General features: G+C 48.9%; 1 long non-coding RNA gene across 1 annotated transcript in view; it reads left to right on the top strand.

The window, feature by feature from the left end:
* The window catches only part of LOC125117693 (uncharacterized), a 35918-nt gene extending 25499 nt beyond the window's left edge, over positions 1-10419 (top strand). The window contains exon 3 of the long non-coding RNA XR_007132690.1: positions 9579-10419. This is a non-coding gene — a long non-coding RNA (uncharacterized LOC125117693). The remainder of the gene's footprint in view (positions 1-9578) is intronic.
* The last annotated feature ends 5813 nt before the right edge of the window (positions 10420-16232 follow it).

Below are 16232 nucleotides of genomic sequence, written 5' to 3' on the forward strand. Positions count from 1 at the left end.
TAGCCTCCGGCCTACACCACAGTCATAGCAACACGGGATCCAAGCTGCATCTGCAACCTACACCACAGCTCAGGGCAACACCGGATCCCTAACCCACTGAGCAAGGCCAGGGATGGAACCCACAACCTCATGGTTCCTAGTCGGATTCGTTAACCGCTGAGCCACAACAGGAACTCCAGAAGTAGCAGGTTTGATAGAACAGCGGTGTCACTTCCCAAAGGCTCAGTCCTGACCCCAGCTGGGAGATACCACCCTGTGAAGTTGGGCTGACGGTTTGTAAATTGAGGTATGGTTTTTGCTTTTTGTGTCTTTTCAGGGCTGCACCCATAGCACCTGGAGGTTCCCAGCCTAGGGGTCCAATCGGAACTGCAGCTGCCAGCCTACACCACAGCCATAGCAGTGCCAGATCCGAGCCGAGTCTGTGACCTGCACCACAGCTCACAGCAATGGTGGATCCTTAACCCACTGATCGAGGCCAGGGATCAAACCTGTGTCCTCATGGATTGTCTTTTTAGGCCCACACTTGAGGCATATGGAGGTTCCCAGGTTAGGGGTCTAATCGGAGCTGTAGCCTCTGGCCTACACCACAGCCACAGCCACGCCAGATCTGAGCCCTGTCTGCGACCTACGCCACAGCTCACAGCAACGCTGGATCCTTAATCCACTGAGCGAGGCCAGGGATCAAACCTGCAACCTCATGGTTCCTATAGGGTGACTTTATTTTATAGCCAGTCAGAATTCTGGGCACCAAGCGTGGGAGATGGGAGTGGTCCCTCTCACTATTACACCACGCCCTTGAAGAATTTTTGCTTTTTGTCCTGTGACCTTGGTGGTCCTAGCGCCCAATGGAGGAATGCAGGGAGTGAGGCTACTGTGTTGATGGGTCCTTGATCCTGATTGTCAGGGAGAAGTTGGGGTGCTGCCACCCAAGGAAGGCTGAGAACTATGTTTGGAGCTGAGAGGATTCACTGAGTGCCCCATCGTACTCAACTGGCCAATTACCCTAGTCAGTGGGAAACTGTAGCAGCACAATAAAGCAAACCACTAAGAATTCAGACACCGTAGGAAAGAAGGTCTGAGTCACTCTACCAGCTGGAGAACCCATCCTGCTGAGGTGCTTGTGGAGGGTAAGAAAAACATGAAGCCGATCTGGAAGAATGCAGCCGTGGTTCCCACCTGCTTCCACCCCATGACCAGTCACAGAACAGGGACGGTCATAACTTTGCCTTATTTATTTTTTGCTTTTGTCCATGCTTGCAGCATGCAGAAGTTCTCAGATCCTGCATTGCTGTGGCTGTGGTGTAGGCCAGCGGCTATAGCTCCGATTTGACTCCTAGTACATATGCCGCAGGTGCGGCCCTAAAAAGACAAAAAAGAAAGAAAGGTGAATGTAAGTAATGTGTGTTGCGTCTGGATAGAAATACTTAATAGCTGGTGTGCTAGCTCCCTGTGCCATCCCCCGTGTCACAGTGACCTTGGAAGCCCAGGCTGAGAGGGCAGCATTTCTGTATAGACTAAAGCTGGATTCTGCAGTTCCTGTCATGGCACAGTGGAAATAAATCTGACTAGGAACCATGAGGTTACAGGTTCGATCCCTGGCCTCGCTCAGTGGGTGAAGGATCCAGCGTTTCTGTGAGCTGTGGCATGGGTCACAGATGCGGATCAGATCCTGCATTACTGTGGTTGTGGTGCAGGCTGGCATCTGTAGCTCTGATTAGACTCCTAGCCTGGGAACCTCCATATGCCTTGGGTGCGGCCCTAAAAAGCAAAAAAAAAAAAAAAAAGAGCCAGATAGAGGAGAGCTTGGCACACCTTCATCAAAACTTATGAGGGTGAGAGAGAAACTTTTTTTTTTTTGACGTAGGTTAAGACACTGAGATTTAGGCTTCGTTACTGCATCCTACCCTACCCTATCCTGGCTAATACAAGTATGTACCATTTGATTTGTGTTGGAGAGGAGAACTGAACAACAGCTGATTCCCGAAAGGTCCTTTTCAAGTCACATCCCCCACATATCAGATGCTTAATGAGAAATTGATTTTCAACCAGCAAACGAAATACACAAAAATGACTTAGGGCTATAAGGAAAATAATAAATGGTTAAGTGCAAGGCACCCTCCCCCATGCTGGAGATGTATCATGGGGATTTTTTTTTTTGTCTTTATTTTTATGGCTGCACCCATGGCATATGGAAATTCCCAGGCTAGGGGTCAAATCGGAGTTGTAGCCACCAGCCTGTACCACAGCCACAGAACTACGGGAACTGAGCCACATGTGTGACCTACACCACAGCTCACCAAAATGCTGGATCCTTGACCCACTGAGTGACTGAGGCCAGGGAACAAACCTGCATCCTCATGGATATTGGTGGGGTTCGTTACCACTGAGCCACAAGGGGAACTCCCATGTGGATGTTTTAAGAGCAAATGCCAGAAAGTCTAAATCACATTGGCTTAAAAATAAGAAAATGCACTATTGTTCCCTTGTGGCACAGCAGTCTCAGGATCTGGCTTTGCTGCAGCTGTGGTGCAGGTTAGTCGCAACTGCAGTGCAAGTTCCATCCCTGGCTGGGGAACTTCCACGTGCTATAGGTGCGGCCAAAAAAAGAAAGAAAGAAAAGGGAAGAAAGAAAATGCACTCTCTTTCATTGCTAAAAGTTTCAACTAAGGCAGAAGAGGACTTCAGCATTGGTCAATTCAACAGCTCAAGGTACCATCAAGGGCCTGGATTCTTTTCATCTTTCTCTTCTGAAATCCCTAGTGTTGGCTTCATCCTCAGGCTTGTAATAAAATGACAGCAGTAATTCTGGAATCCACATTCCCACAGGGAAATAAGAGGAATATGGATGATGTCTGCCTTAGGAAAGAGAGACGTCTTCCCAGAAGCCTCCCAGTAGACGTCCCCTCGTGGTCTCTCCAGCCAGAATTCAGTCACGGGATTAGTCAAGCTGACCATTGACCGGGGGCAGTGGGTTACCCATGGAGGAGTCAAACCTGCTCTTATAGCTGAGGGTACTGTGACTGCCAGGAGGCTCGAAGGATCCGTCCTTTTCTTTTTTCTTCTTATGGTTCTCCCTGCAGCATGTGGACGTTCCCAGCCAGAAGTCGAATCGGAGCTGCAGCTGCCAGCCTGTGCCCCAGCCACAGCAACAACAGATCCGAGCCGCATCTGTGACCTATGCCGCATCCTTAACCGACTGAGTTAGGCCAGGGACCATACTAGCATCCTCATAGACACTATGTCGGGTTCTTAACCCACCGAGCCACAGCAGGAACTCCGGGACTCTAAGGTGTTCTTGTAAACAAAATCTGGTTGCAGTTAAGAAGGAAAAACCGTGACTGAAAGCTGGATAGAAACGAACAATGTGGCCCATTGTAGGAGTGATGGACGAGGCCTGGCCCCTCAGATGAGCGTCGTCCATAATTAAGAGCCATGTGTAAAACTGATACAAAGAAAACAAATACTTAAAGAATTCCTGGTCATATCACTTTCCCCTTTGTAGTGCTCGGTTTTAGAGCATCCAAAGCTTATCTGATTCATTAAGCTATTCAGAGACTAATAAAGGGATTAGAAAGTTGAGGATTATGTAGCAGTTATTTTAGGAATGATTATGGGAATTGAAGAACTATATCAGGTAACATGTTTTGGTTCCAGATTAAAGTACATGAACATGACTTAAACTGGCTTAACAGGAAGGAAATTTATTACCTATTGCAATAATTAACAATTAACCCCCATTCTGTAGCAAGAATCAGGATTGGTTGATTCAGCTGTTTAAGCTTCTTTTCAGGATTGTTTTGTTCCGGCCTTTCTGCTATCCTTGACACTGGCTCATTTTCAGGCTGGTGGCAGGATACCTTCAGCACTTGTGTGTGTCATGTTCTGAAATAACAATGTCGAGACGCCATGGGAGGAGGCACCTGTCCCCGTGGCTTTTCTTCAGGACGGAGGGCCATCTCTCAGAGCCACCTTCCGTCCTCAGGGTCTTTCTCCCGTCCCACTAACCGGGTTTTGTTCACAAACCCATTTGTGAACCACACAGTAGCGAGGAGTATAGAATTACCATGGTTGGCTTATGGTATTATCTGGAGTCAAGTGGATGTTTGGGAGTCAGTTTTTTTTCCACAGCATACGGAAGTTCTCAGGCCAGAGATGGAACCGGTGCCACAGCAGCAACCCCAGCCACTGCCATGACTGTGCCAGATCCTTCACCCACTGCGTCCCAGTGAGAACTCCTGGGAATCACTGAAGCCACAATGAAGTACACAATGTGTAGAGAAGAGAGAGGAGGAATAAAACCCACGGTGAAGACTCAGTTTCCCGGGACCGTCTAGTAATATGGTCAGAGTGAAGCTTTCCCACACTCTCTCCAGCTTACCAAGGACTCCTGGTCACGACCCTACAGGAAATCAGGGGAAACCATAATTTCTCACAGCTCGTCACGTAACACAGTCACCCGGAGCATGGCTGTCATTTATTCAACGTTTATTGAGCACTGGGATACATAATGAGGATAAAAGGAGTTCCCGTCGTGGCTCAGCAGGTTAAAACCTGACTAGTAAGGAGCTCCCATCGTGGCTCAGCAGGTTAAAAACCTGACTAGTATCCATGAGGATATGGATTTGATCCCTGGCCTCATGTGGTGGGTTAAGGATCCAGCGTTGCTGTGAGCTTCAGTGTAGGTCGCAGATGGGGCTCAGGCCCAGAGTTGCTGTGGCTGTGGTGTAGGCTGGCCACTGCAGCTCCGATTCGACCCCGATCCTGGGAATGTCCATATGCTGCAGGTGCAGCCCTGAAAAGAAAAAGAATAATAATGAGGATAAAATTTAATGATTTGTGGCCCCTTTCCTCAAGGAGCACGCAGCGTAGTGAGGAAGTCGTGATAAGCCATTCCAAGAGCTGCAAGGAGGACTGTGTGTCCCCTGGCAGAGACAGTGAGGTGACAGGGAGAAAGAATCAGAGGTATCTGAGGTAAGTACTAAATATGAATAAGGAATCGTCAGACAAATAAATAGATAGAGAAGAGCCTTTTAGGAAAAAGGAACAGCAGGTGTGGAGACCCTGAGGCACAAGAGGATTTGGCAGACTAGCCAAATAGCTGGTGTGGTTGGTGAGTTGGAGTTGTGTGAGCTACGACTGGTCAAGCAGGCTTTGCACAGAACGGTCTCATAAACCACGATAAGATTAGGGCCTTTTTATTTTTTTATTTTTTGGCTGCACCCACAGCATGTAGAATTTCCCAGACCAGAGATCCAGTTGCACCGCAGCAGTAACCAGAGCCACAGCGGTGACAATGCTGGATCCTTAACCCATTGAACCACCAGGGAACTCCAGAATATTGGGCTCTTTATTTATGTGGGGTTTTTTTGGCTGTGCTTGTGGCATGTCCAGCACCCCCAGTCACTGCAGTGACCACACTGGATCCTTAAGCTGCTAAAGCACAGGGAACTCTCTGCTAAAGCACAGGGAGATCCTTAGTTAGTAGAGCTACTGAAGGATTTTAAACAGGGTACGACCGAGTCAGATTTGTACAATCCGGAGCTTATTCTAGAGCCGATGGAAGGTAGTGCAGGGATGAGGCGAAAATCCAGCGAACTGTTTAGAGAGGTAAATCAAGTGGGCTTCGGTTTCCTTCTCTACTTCGGCGTTGGACCAGATGAGGCTTCACAAATGCAGGCTCTACTGGACACATCCTGTATGCATGTCAGGTGCACTGTATGTGGCTGGGGCTGCACTGATGGTAGAACATGCCTCATCTAAATGACGGCAGCAGGGAGTTCCTGTCGTGGCGCAGCAGAAACGAATCCGTCTAGGAACCCCGAGGTTGCGGGTTCGGTCCCTGCCCTTGCTCAGTGGGTTAAGGGTCCGGCGTTGCCGTGAGCTGTGGTGTAGGTTGCAGACGTGGCTCGGATCCCGCGTTGCTGTGGCTCTGGCGTAGGCCGGTGGCTACAGCTCCGATTCGACCCCTAGCCTGGGAACCTCCATATGCCGCGGGAGCGGCCCAAGAAATAGCAAAAAGACAAAAAAAAAAAAGAATGGTGTCTTATGTTACTAAGACTTTATCCAAAGGAAAGTATTTAATTTGTGTATGAAGATTTAACCATAAGGATGATCACCATAATACAAATTTTAGAAACCTGAAAGCAGACCAAATAAGTAGCACTAGGAAGTTGACTAAATAATAACATAAATGTGCTACTAGCTAGTCATTAACTATGACTCATTTATTCTCATAGAAAGCTGTCTCAGGGAAGCCTATGTTGGCTTATATATAAGAACCTTCTGGAGTTCCCTGGTGGCTCAAAGTTAAGGATCTGGCATTGTCATTGCTATGGCTCGGGTCACTGCTGTGGCACAGGTTTGATCCCTGGCCCCAGAATTTCCACATAAGGCAGGTGCAGCCAAAAAAAAAAAGAGATAGATTTCCTGCTGTGGTGCAGCAGGATCTGGAGCACTGGGATGCACATTCATCCCCCAGCTTGGCGTGGTGGGTTAAAGATCAGGTGTTGCCAGAGCTGTGGTGTAGGTTGCAACTGCAGCTCAGATCCGATCCCTCACCTGGAAATTCCACATGCCCAGGGCAACCAAAAAAAGCCCAACCAAACAAACCAAAAAAAACAGGAGTTCCTGTTGTGACTCAGCAGTAGCGAACCCTATTAGTATCCATGAGGACTCCAGTTTAATCCCTGGCCTCGCTCAGTGGGTTAAAGGATCTGGTGTTGCCATGAACTGTGGTGTAGGTCACAGACACGGCTTGGATTCTGAGTTGCTGTGGCTGTGGCATAGGCTGGTAGTTGTAGCTCCAATTTGACCCCTAGCCTAGGAACTTCCATATGCCTCGGGTACAGCCCTAAGAAGATAAAAAAAGCAAGCAAGCAGGAGAGAGGAAGGAAAGAGAAAGAGGGAAATAGAGAAAGAAAGAGGAAGGAAGGAAGGAAGGAAGGAAGGAAGGAAGGAAAGAAAAAAGAAAGGGAGGGAGGGAGGAAGGATGGATCTGCTAACAGCCAGAGTGATGTGGCCCTGGAGTGGGCAACCTGGGGCACTCTAGCAAGACTTTCTGGCAAGAGCTGTCCTGTGTCACCCAACTCTATGGGCAATAGGATAGGGCTGGCAAGGAGGGAGAGAACTAGATGGAACCAGGAAGACCATGTTAGGGAAGTGGTTAAGCCCCCAAAAGGTTAGTTTCAATGGAAACCATCCGATAAATACCACACGTCCAGACCAGCAGCAGCTGAGCCATGTTATATAACTTTAAACTGCCTAGTAGCCAAATTTGCAAAGGACAAATAAACAAGTAATATTAATTTAAATAGTATATTATATTTGACCCAGTACATCCAGACTATTATCATTTCAGTATTCTATCTATCGAGTATCAATGAGATATTTTACATTCTTACTGTGAGTCCACAGTGGCATAGTAAGAATTCCACGCTTAGAGTACCTTCTGCATGAGCCACCTTTCAGGCGCTCGGCGGCCATGTCTGGCTTGCGGCTGGGATGTTGGACTGCGCTGCTCAGAGGCTGACCCGTGAGTGTTAGCACTCGCAACACCTGCGACCAGTGTTAGTGCCTCCTAGGCTGTTTTGTTCGCCACCTCTTTTCGGAGCCTTGCTGGGTGAGGAGGCACTTGATACTCAGATGAAAAGTGCACCTGAAAATTGGTCCAAGGGCAGAGAGCTGCAGCAGTCAGCATCTAAGACAAATGTCCCCACAGAGTGTGAGGGATGCAATTCCTGCCCTGGGTGAGAAGTTGGACTTCCGTGTCCTTCCCAACACTGAGTACCTGACCTCCAAGGTGGGTTTCAGGCCCCTGACTGCACAATTTCTGTCAAAAGAAATGGCAGGTGCTCAATTTTTTTTGCTATTTTAGGACCGCACCCGCAGCATATGGAGGTTCCCAGGCTAGGGGTTGAATCGGAGCTGCAGCTGCTGGCCTACACCACAGCCACAGCAACGCCAAATTGGGGCTGCATCTGTGACCCACACCGCAGCTCACGGCAATGCCAGATCCTTAACCCACTGAACGAGGCCAGGGATCGAACCTGCATCCTCGAGAATGCTAGTCAGATTCATTTCCGCTGAGCCATGACCAGAACTCCAGTCCTTGACATTTTCATTGCAGTGGTAGGGCTATAATTTAATGTTGCTCAGCCAAGAGTCTTACTCAGAAACACTAACCTGATGGATGAAAAAAGGGGTCCAGGAAAGAGCTGGGAAACTTACTTTATGATCTATTTCCTGGGACAGAAGCCAGGAGGTTCATGCTTGTACACCCTGGCTGGTGCTCAGATCTAAGCTGTGCAGTCATGTTGGCAGTGGGGTGGGCAAGTGGCAGCAGAAACATAAACATGTTATGAGGACAGAGGGTATCATGATTGTCATCATGTCTCTGAAGTCACAGGTCTATGAGGCAATTTCTAAATCTTGGCTTGCCCAGCAGTCACCTCGGGGTCTTGTTTAAAATGCGTAAATCTCATCTCTACCTTAAGGATCCCACATTGCTGTCGCTGTGGCATGGGCCAGCAGCTGTAGCTCCAATTAGGCCCCTAGCCTGGGAACTTCCATATGCCATGAGTGCAGCCTTAAAAAGAAAAAAAAAAAGAGAGAGAAAAAAAGGGAGTTACTGTCGTCACACAGTGGAAACAAATCTGACCAGGAACCATGAGGTTGTGGATTCAATCCCTGGCCTCACTCAGTGGATTGAGGATCCGGCACTGCTGTGAGCTGTGGTGTAGGTCAAAGACATGGCTCAGATCTGGCGTTGCTGTTGCTGTGGCTCTGGCATAGGTTGGCAGCAACAGCTCCGATTAGACCCCTAGCCTGGGAACCTCCATATGCTGCAGGTGTGAACCTAAGAAGACAAAAGACAAAAAAAAAAAAAAATGAAGAGGGGTTAGGCTGTGAGGACCTGATTGGCTGTTAAGTCATGCTTTGTTAGCCACCATCTCTCCAAGGTATTTTTTCCCTATGAAATGAGCCAACACCAAGACTTGGCAGTCCTGCCGAGTTAAGTTTATTAGTGCTTCTGGTCTAATCTTGCCTTGAGTCCATATTTCCAACACGGACTCTCATAACCAGTACTTTGGGGTTCTTAGAGTTGTCAGTACGTGTAATCATCCAGAAGCAGGCTAACATAGGACGCAAATGGCAAAAACAGGATTTTGGTGTGAGAGTCTTTGGAAGGCGAGTGGTGCCCTACTTGGATGCGTCACCAGAGGGCGCCAGAGCATCTTTCTCCTAAAGACAAAACACTTCCCCAAAGGGACAGGCTCCGTGGAAGTGACCCTGGAGGCAGAAAAGAATGGCAGGTGGTCCCTGAAAAGTTCTGAGGCATGCAGTTTTATTGATGTCGTCAGTTTTACGCTAAAAGTTGACATGATATCCACGGGATCTCCTGATACATACTGGTATGGTTTTTTTTTTCCTGGCCGCCCCCGGAGCAGGCGGAAATTCCAGGGCCAGGGATCGAACTCACCGCAGAGGAGCGACACCTGCCGGATCCTTAACCGGCTGAGCCACGAGGGAACTCCCTGGTTTGCTTTAATACAGCACAGAACGGTTCTCATTTCTCACAGTAAACAGAGCGCTGCGGAGGGCGCCGTGCTGATCTCCGGCCCACAGTGGCGCCAACCCCCGCGTCCTGGCTTCCTGCCCCCCGAACCGGTGAACCCACTCACTCGCTGAGGAGGCCTCCTACAAGCCGTGATTCTGCACTTGGAACCCTGGGCTGGCGCCGCGGATGCCCTCGGGTAGCCCATCTTCCACGGTCTGCGTTTCACGCAGGGGAAGCCGAGGCTCGGAGGCGCCCAGGGCCTGCTTAGAGTTACAGTCGGATGCGTTTGCGGCAGAGGCGAAGCTGATTTTCTAACCTGTGAACTGACACTGGAGTCCCCGACAGAACTGGGCTGGGGCCGCTGACCGCCTAAAGCCTAAACAAGGAGAAGGGACTGATTCCCAGGCAATGGAGCTCAAACTCCAAGAAGGCATCCTTGCGCCCGGGTGGGGGGAAGGCGGCTCCCAGCTACACGCTTCTGCAAGATCCCCCAAAGGGCTGCCACCCTCTGTTCCACTGAGAAATTAAACTCCGACTTTGCCACCACGCTGGCTTTTCCACTAGAACGCTGTTTTGCGAAAGAGCTGGCGCTTTGCTAGATTTCTTTTTTCCTTAAGGCATTTGCTTGGCATTTCCGGGTCCTTGATCATCAGAGGAACATGAAGGGACAAATGAGAAGAGACGGGGAAATTCCACAACCAACCACTTAGAAATTCAACCCAAAACTTCCATTATGGTCTAGACCCAACCTTTGTTCCTGTGAAAAAACTGTGGGTGTGGAATATTTTGTAATATGCGTTTTCTATGTAATCACCCACAAAACATTATGAATTAACGTAATAGCAAATATCTGAGTATTTACGCCGTGCTGTGTCCATGTTTTATGTGAATAAAATACTTTATGGTTGCATCAACTGTCTGTACATTTTGTGGTTTAATTTTCCCTCCGCCCCCACCCCCGCCGGGTGATACAGAGGGTTAAGGATGGGATGCCGTCACCGATGTGATACAGGTTCGGCCACTGGCCAGGGAACATCTGTATGCTCTGGGAACAGCCAAACAAACAAACAAACAGAAGCCAATAAAAACACTTTCTGGGACCTAGAACATACACATATATTGTGAAACATAATAGTAATATAATTAAGGCCTTAAAAATTAGCTTTACTTCCCAAACTTATCAAAGCACTGGTGACTGTCAGAGATTCAACTGAGTTTTGTTTAGGGAACAATCCACTTCTGGGAAGAAAAGGCCGAAGGGCAGAGGGTGCTGGTGGGTTCCGAAGGGAAGCAAAGGACCCACCCAGGGATCCAGACCAGAGGCCGGCAGCCGCCAGCCGGGAATAATTCCACTTCTGCTCCAAAACAAAACACACAGTGAATGTTAAAGAGGGGAAATTGCTTGAGCTGGAGATTTTTTGTTCCTCGGCTTTTTGACAGCCAGAGAAAGAACAACGGGCCTCCCAGCAAAGGTAGGGTGTATCCCATTGCAGCAGCTTGGATCGCGGGCGCTAGACTCCCAGAATTCCCTTCCTGCACAGGTCCAGGTTGGCAGAGGCCGCCAGGACCTCTGCTGTGGAATTCGGAAGGCGGAAGTGGAACCCTGGCCCCATTTCCTCTCCGCGGACTGGCGAGGGGCTGGAGGCACCTTCGCACCTCCGGCCCCTGCTGCCTTTATCTGCTGGCTCCCCTCTGGGCTCACTGCCTCTCCAGCCTCCACTGGAGCCTCCTTCAGCTTCTGACTCCGGAGCCAGTGCTGTGTTTCCTTCCTCAGGGGAGGGCTCCGACTCCTCCTGGGGGACACGCGCTTCCTTGAGTTTGGAGACTTTCGGAATGACGCCTGTGAGTTCCGCTTGTCCTTGGGTTCCAGCCTTGTGCTTGAGTGTTTCAGTTTGTCCTTGCTCTGCCCACGTCACATCTGTCCTCATCTTCACTGGTGGCAATGCCAGATCCTTTCACCCACTGCGCTGGGCTGGGGATCCAACTTGAACCTCTTCAGTGCTGCTGCAGTTGAATACTTAAGCCATGGCACCACAGCGGGAACTCCCAGGAATCTCTTGATTTTATTTTCAAGTTATTGAAAAACTTCCAATACGGTTTCCATCCCTTTCTTCCTCCTATTCTGCTTTCTTTGCGCCATAGCTTCCTTCTCTTGGGGAGGAGGGGAGAAGGCTGCGACCAGAGCGCGTTTGGATTCTGCTGGCAGTCTAGCAGTGACTGGACCGAGGGTAGTGACCATGGGGATGGGTAGAAGAGATGAGATGTGGAGAAGGGACATGCCAGGACCAGGTCACCGGGTGGCTATGAGGGCTCGGGAGATGGAGGAGGAAAATCCTGCAGGATTTGGAGGAAATAGGGCTGCAACTGGCAGAAACGGTAAGATCTAAAGGAGAGAATTCTGAGGAGACGAAGGTAACGCGTTTGGACTTGCTGGCTTGAAGAACTGGTGGAAAATCTCTACTAGGCTTTGGTAGCATAGTCCTGGAACTTAGGGTCATGGTTAGACAGAGGGAAAAGCTTCAAGCAAAATTATAAACCTCAAAGACTGATATTTATGGCCACAATGAGAAGACTGGAGGAGTATGTCAGGGGAAGGTAATTTTAAAAATTTTTTTTATTTTATTTTTATTTTTTGGTCTTTTTAGGGCCACACCTGCAGCATATGGAGGTTCCCAGGCTAGGGGTTGAACCAGTGCTGCAGCCTCTGGCCTACATCACAGCCGCAGCAACGTGGGATCTAAGCTGCATCTGCAACCTACACTACAGCTCACGGCAATGCCAGAGCCTTAACCCACTGGGCGAGGCCAGGGATGGATCCTGCGTCCTCGTGGATGCTAGTCAGATTCGTTTCCACTGAACCATGACGGGAACTCCTAATTTTTCTTTATTATTGTTGATTTATAATGTCCTGTCAGTTCGAAGGTAATCTTTCCTAGAACTTCTAGAATAACAGAGAGGGCCCGCGTCTAGTGTTCCGTGTCTAGTAATCCGTTGTTTTTCTGATGGTTGGCCATAATTTCTACATATTTGTCTTAGAATTGTTCTTCTTATTATTTTTTTTATTTTTTGCTTTTTAGGGCTGCACCCTCGGCACATGGAGGTTCCCAGGCTAGGGGTTGAATCGGAGCTGTAGCCACCGGCCTCCACCAAAGCCACAGCAATGCCAGATCCGAGCTGCATCTGTGACCTATACCACAGCTCACGGCAACACCAGATCCTTAACCCACTGAGCAAGGCCAGGGATCAAACCCGCAACCTCATGGTTCCTAGTCGGATTCGTTAACCACTGAGCCACGACGGGAACTCCAGGAGCTTCTTTTTTTAAAAAAAAATTTCTTTTTTCTTTCTTTCTTTTTTTTTTTTTTTTTAGGGCTGCACCCAAAGCCCTTCCCATATAGAAGTTTCTGGGCTAGGGGTCAAATCGGAGCTGCAGCTGCCAGCCTGTGCCACAGCCACGGCAACTCGGGATCTGAGCTGCATATTCAACCTATGCTGCAGCTTGTAGCAACACCCCACTGAGCAAAGCCAGGGATCAAACCTGCATCCTCATGGATGCTGGTCCATTTTTAACCCGCCGAGCCACAGTGGGAATTCCTTTCTTTTTTTAACGGTAACATACAGGGAACATAAGTTTTACCACCTTTATCTTTTTTAGACGTGTGGTTCCGTGTCATTAAGCTTTGACTCACTTTGTTGTGCCACCGTTACTGTCATCCACCTTTAGAACTCACTTCAGCTTTTGCAAAACTGAAACCTGTACCTGTTACACAATAACTCCCCGTTCTCTCTCGCTTCCAGCCCCTGGTCACCACCGTTTTCCACTGTCTATGAATCTGACTGCTCTAGGGACTCATGTAAGTGGAATCATACAGCATTTGTCCTTTCCTTTTTTTTTTTTTTTTTTGTCTTTTTAAAGCCTCACCCACGGCATATGGAGGTTCCCAGGTTAGGGATCGAATTGAAGCTGTAGCCACCGGCCCACACTACAGCTCATGGCAACGCCAGATCCTTTAACCCACTGAGTGAGGCCAGGGATTAAACCTGCATCCTCTTGGATACTAGTCAGATTCATTTCCACTGAGCCACGACAGGAACTCCCCTCATTTGTCCTTTTGTGACTGGCTTAATCCACTTAGTACAGTGTCCTCACGGTTCATCCATGTTGTGGCATATGTCAGAATTTCCTCCCCGTGTAAGGCTGAAAAATATTTCATTGTATGTTTATGCCTCATTTTCTTTATCCAGTCGTCCCTCAGTGGACCCCCGGGTTTCCTCCCTCCTTCCCTCCCTCTCCCTCCCTCTCTTTCTTTCTGCTTTTTAGGGCTGTACCTGCAGCATATGGAAGTTCCCAGTCTAGGGGTCGGATCAGAGCTACAGCTGCCAGCCTACACCACCACAATGTTGGATCTGACCTGTGTCTGCCACCTACACAACAGCTTGTGGCCACGCCAGATCCTTAACCCACTGAGTGAGGCCAGGAATCAAACCCTAACCCTCACGGATACTAGACAGATTCATTACTGCTGAGCCACATCGAGAACTCCGGGTTAACTTTCGCCTTTTGGCTATTGCAAATAATGCTTCTATGAACATGGGTATATAAATATCTCTTCAAGATGCTGGTTTCATTTATGTGGGGTATATATTGGATCATATGGTAATTCTGTGTTTAGTTTTTTGAGGAACTTTCACATTATTTTCCACAGTGGCTCTACCATGTCACATTCTCACCAACACTACACAAGAATTCCAATTTCTCCACATCCTCTCCAACACTTGCTATTTTCTCTTGTTGTTATTTATTTGATTCTATTTTTTTCCTTTTTATGGTCACACTTGTGGCATATAGGAGTTCCCCGTTTTGGGGTCGAATTGGAGCTGCAGCTGCAGGCCTACACCACAGCCACTCCAACACTAGATCTGAGTCGCATCTGTGACCTACACTGCATCTTGCAGTAATGCCAGATCTGAACCTACTGAGTGAGGCTGGGAATCCAACCTGTGTCCACACAGAGACTGCTTCAGGTCCTTTGCCTGATGAGCCACAACGGGAACTTCTGTTGTTGTTTTTAATATCTATTAAAACCGTCTTAATAAGTGTGAGATAATATTTCATTGTGCGGTTTTTTTGTTTGTTTTGTTTTGTTTTTATTTTCAGGGCCACACGTGCAGTATATGGAAGCTCCCAGGCTAGGGGTCGTCACTGCTGTGGCTCAGGTCACTTCAGTGGTATAGGGTTCAATCCCTGGCCCAGGAGCTTCCTCATGCCTCGGGAGCAGCCAAAAATTCCTATTGTGGCTCAGCAGGTTAAGAACCCAACTAGTATCCATGAAGATGCAGGTTCAATCCCTGGCCTTGATCAGTGGGTTAAGGATCTGACGTTACCATGAGCCAAGGCGTAGGTTGCAGATGTGACTCGGCTCCAATGTTGCTGTGGCTGTGGTGTAGGCTGGCACCTGCAGCTTTGATTTGACTGACTCCTAGCCTGGGAATTTCCATATGCTCCAGGTGCGGCCCTAAAAAGCAAAAAGAAACAGAAAAGAAAACGAAATGAAAAAGAGGAGTCCCCATGCTCAGCGGAAATGAATCTGACTGGCATCCATGAGGTCATAGGTTTGATCCCTGGTCTCGCTCAGTGGGTTATGGATGGTATTGCCATGAGCTGTGGTGTAGGTCGCAGATGTGGCTTGGATCTGGTGTTGCTGTGGCTGTGGTATAGGCCAGCAGCTACAGCTCTAATTCAACCCCTAGCCTGGGAACCTCCATATGCTGTGGGTGTGGCCCAAAAGAGATCCCCCCCCCCCGCCGAAAAAAAGGAAAGAAATGAAAGGGAATCATTTGACTCATGCAGGCTGAAGAGCACACAAATTGAGCATATTAGCTGATTTCAGTCTTAGCGGTGGGCTCCAATAAGTCACCTAGATCCACCTTCTGCTCTGCTTCCTCTGAGTCTATCCCATCCTGAGACAGGCTCTCTCTGTGTGATCTGAGGGTAGTTGCCTGGAAGTTCCCTTGTGGTGCTGCAGGTTAAGGATTTGGCATTGTTGCCACTGGTGCAGCTCACAACTGCAGCTTTTTTTGACTTTTTAGGGCCGAACTGGCAGCATATGGAAGTTCCCAGGCTAGGGGTCCAATCGGAGCTGTAGCTGTCGCCTACACCAGAGCCACAGCAATGCGGGATCCAAGCCACATCTGCAACCTACACCACAGCTCACAGCAACGCCGGCTCCTTAACCCACTGCGAGAGGCCAGGGGTCGAACCTGCCACCTTATGGTTCTTAGTCAGACTCATGGACCACTGAGCCACGATGGGATCTCCTGTTCTGTTTTGCTTTTTAGGGCCACACTTGTGGCCTATGGAAGGTCCCAGGCTAGGGGTTGAATTGGAGCTGCAGCTGCCAGCTGGAGCTGCCTGCCAGAGCAACACCAGATCCGAGCCATGTCTGCGACTTAAACCATGGCTCATGGCAACGCTGGGTCCACGAACCCCTGAGCGAGGTCAGGGATTGAACCCTAATCCTCATGGACCCTAGTCTGATTCGTTTCTGCCGTGCCACAATGGGAAATCCTGCTCAAGAGTTTTTACAGAGCTCATCTCCAGCCTCCCCACCTTCCCAGAGGTTGGTGGGTGTGGTCACCTCATTAGCATAAGCTCAGGTGTGCACAAGAAGGGTTC

Source organism: Phacochoerus africanus, chromosome 16 (assembly GCF_016906955.1).
Source record: "Phacochoerus africanus isolate WHEZ1 chromosome 16, ROS_Pafr_v1, whole genome shotgun sequence".
Taxonomy (NCBI): domain Eukaryota; kingdom Metazoa; phylum Chordata; class Mammalia; order Artiodactyla; family Suidae; genus Phacochoerus; species Phacochoerus africanus.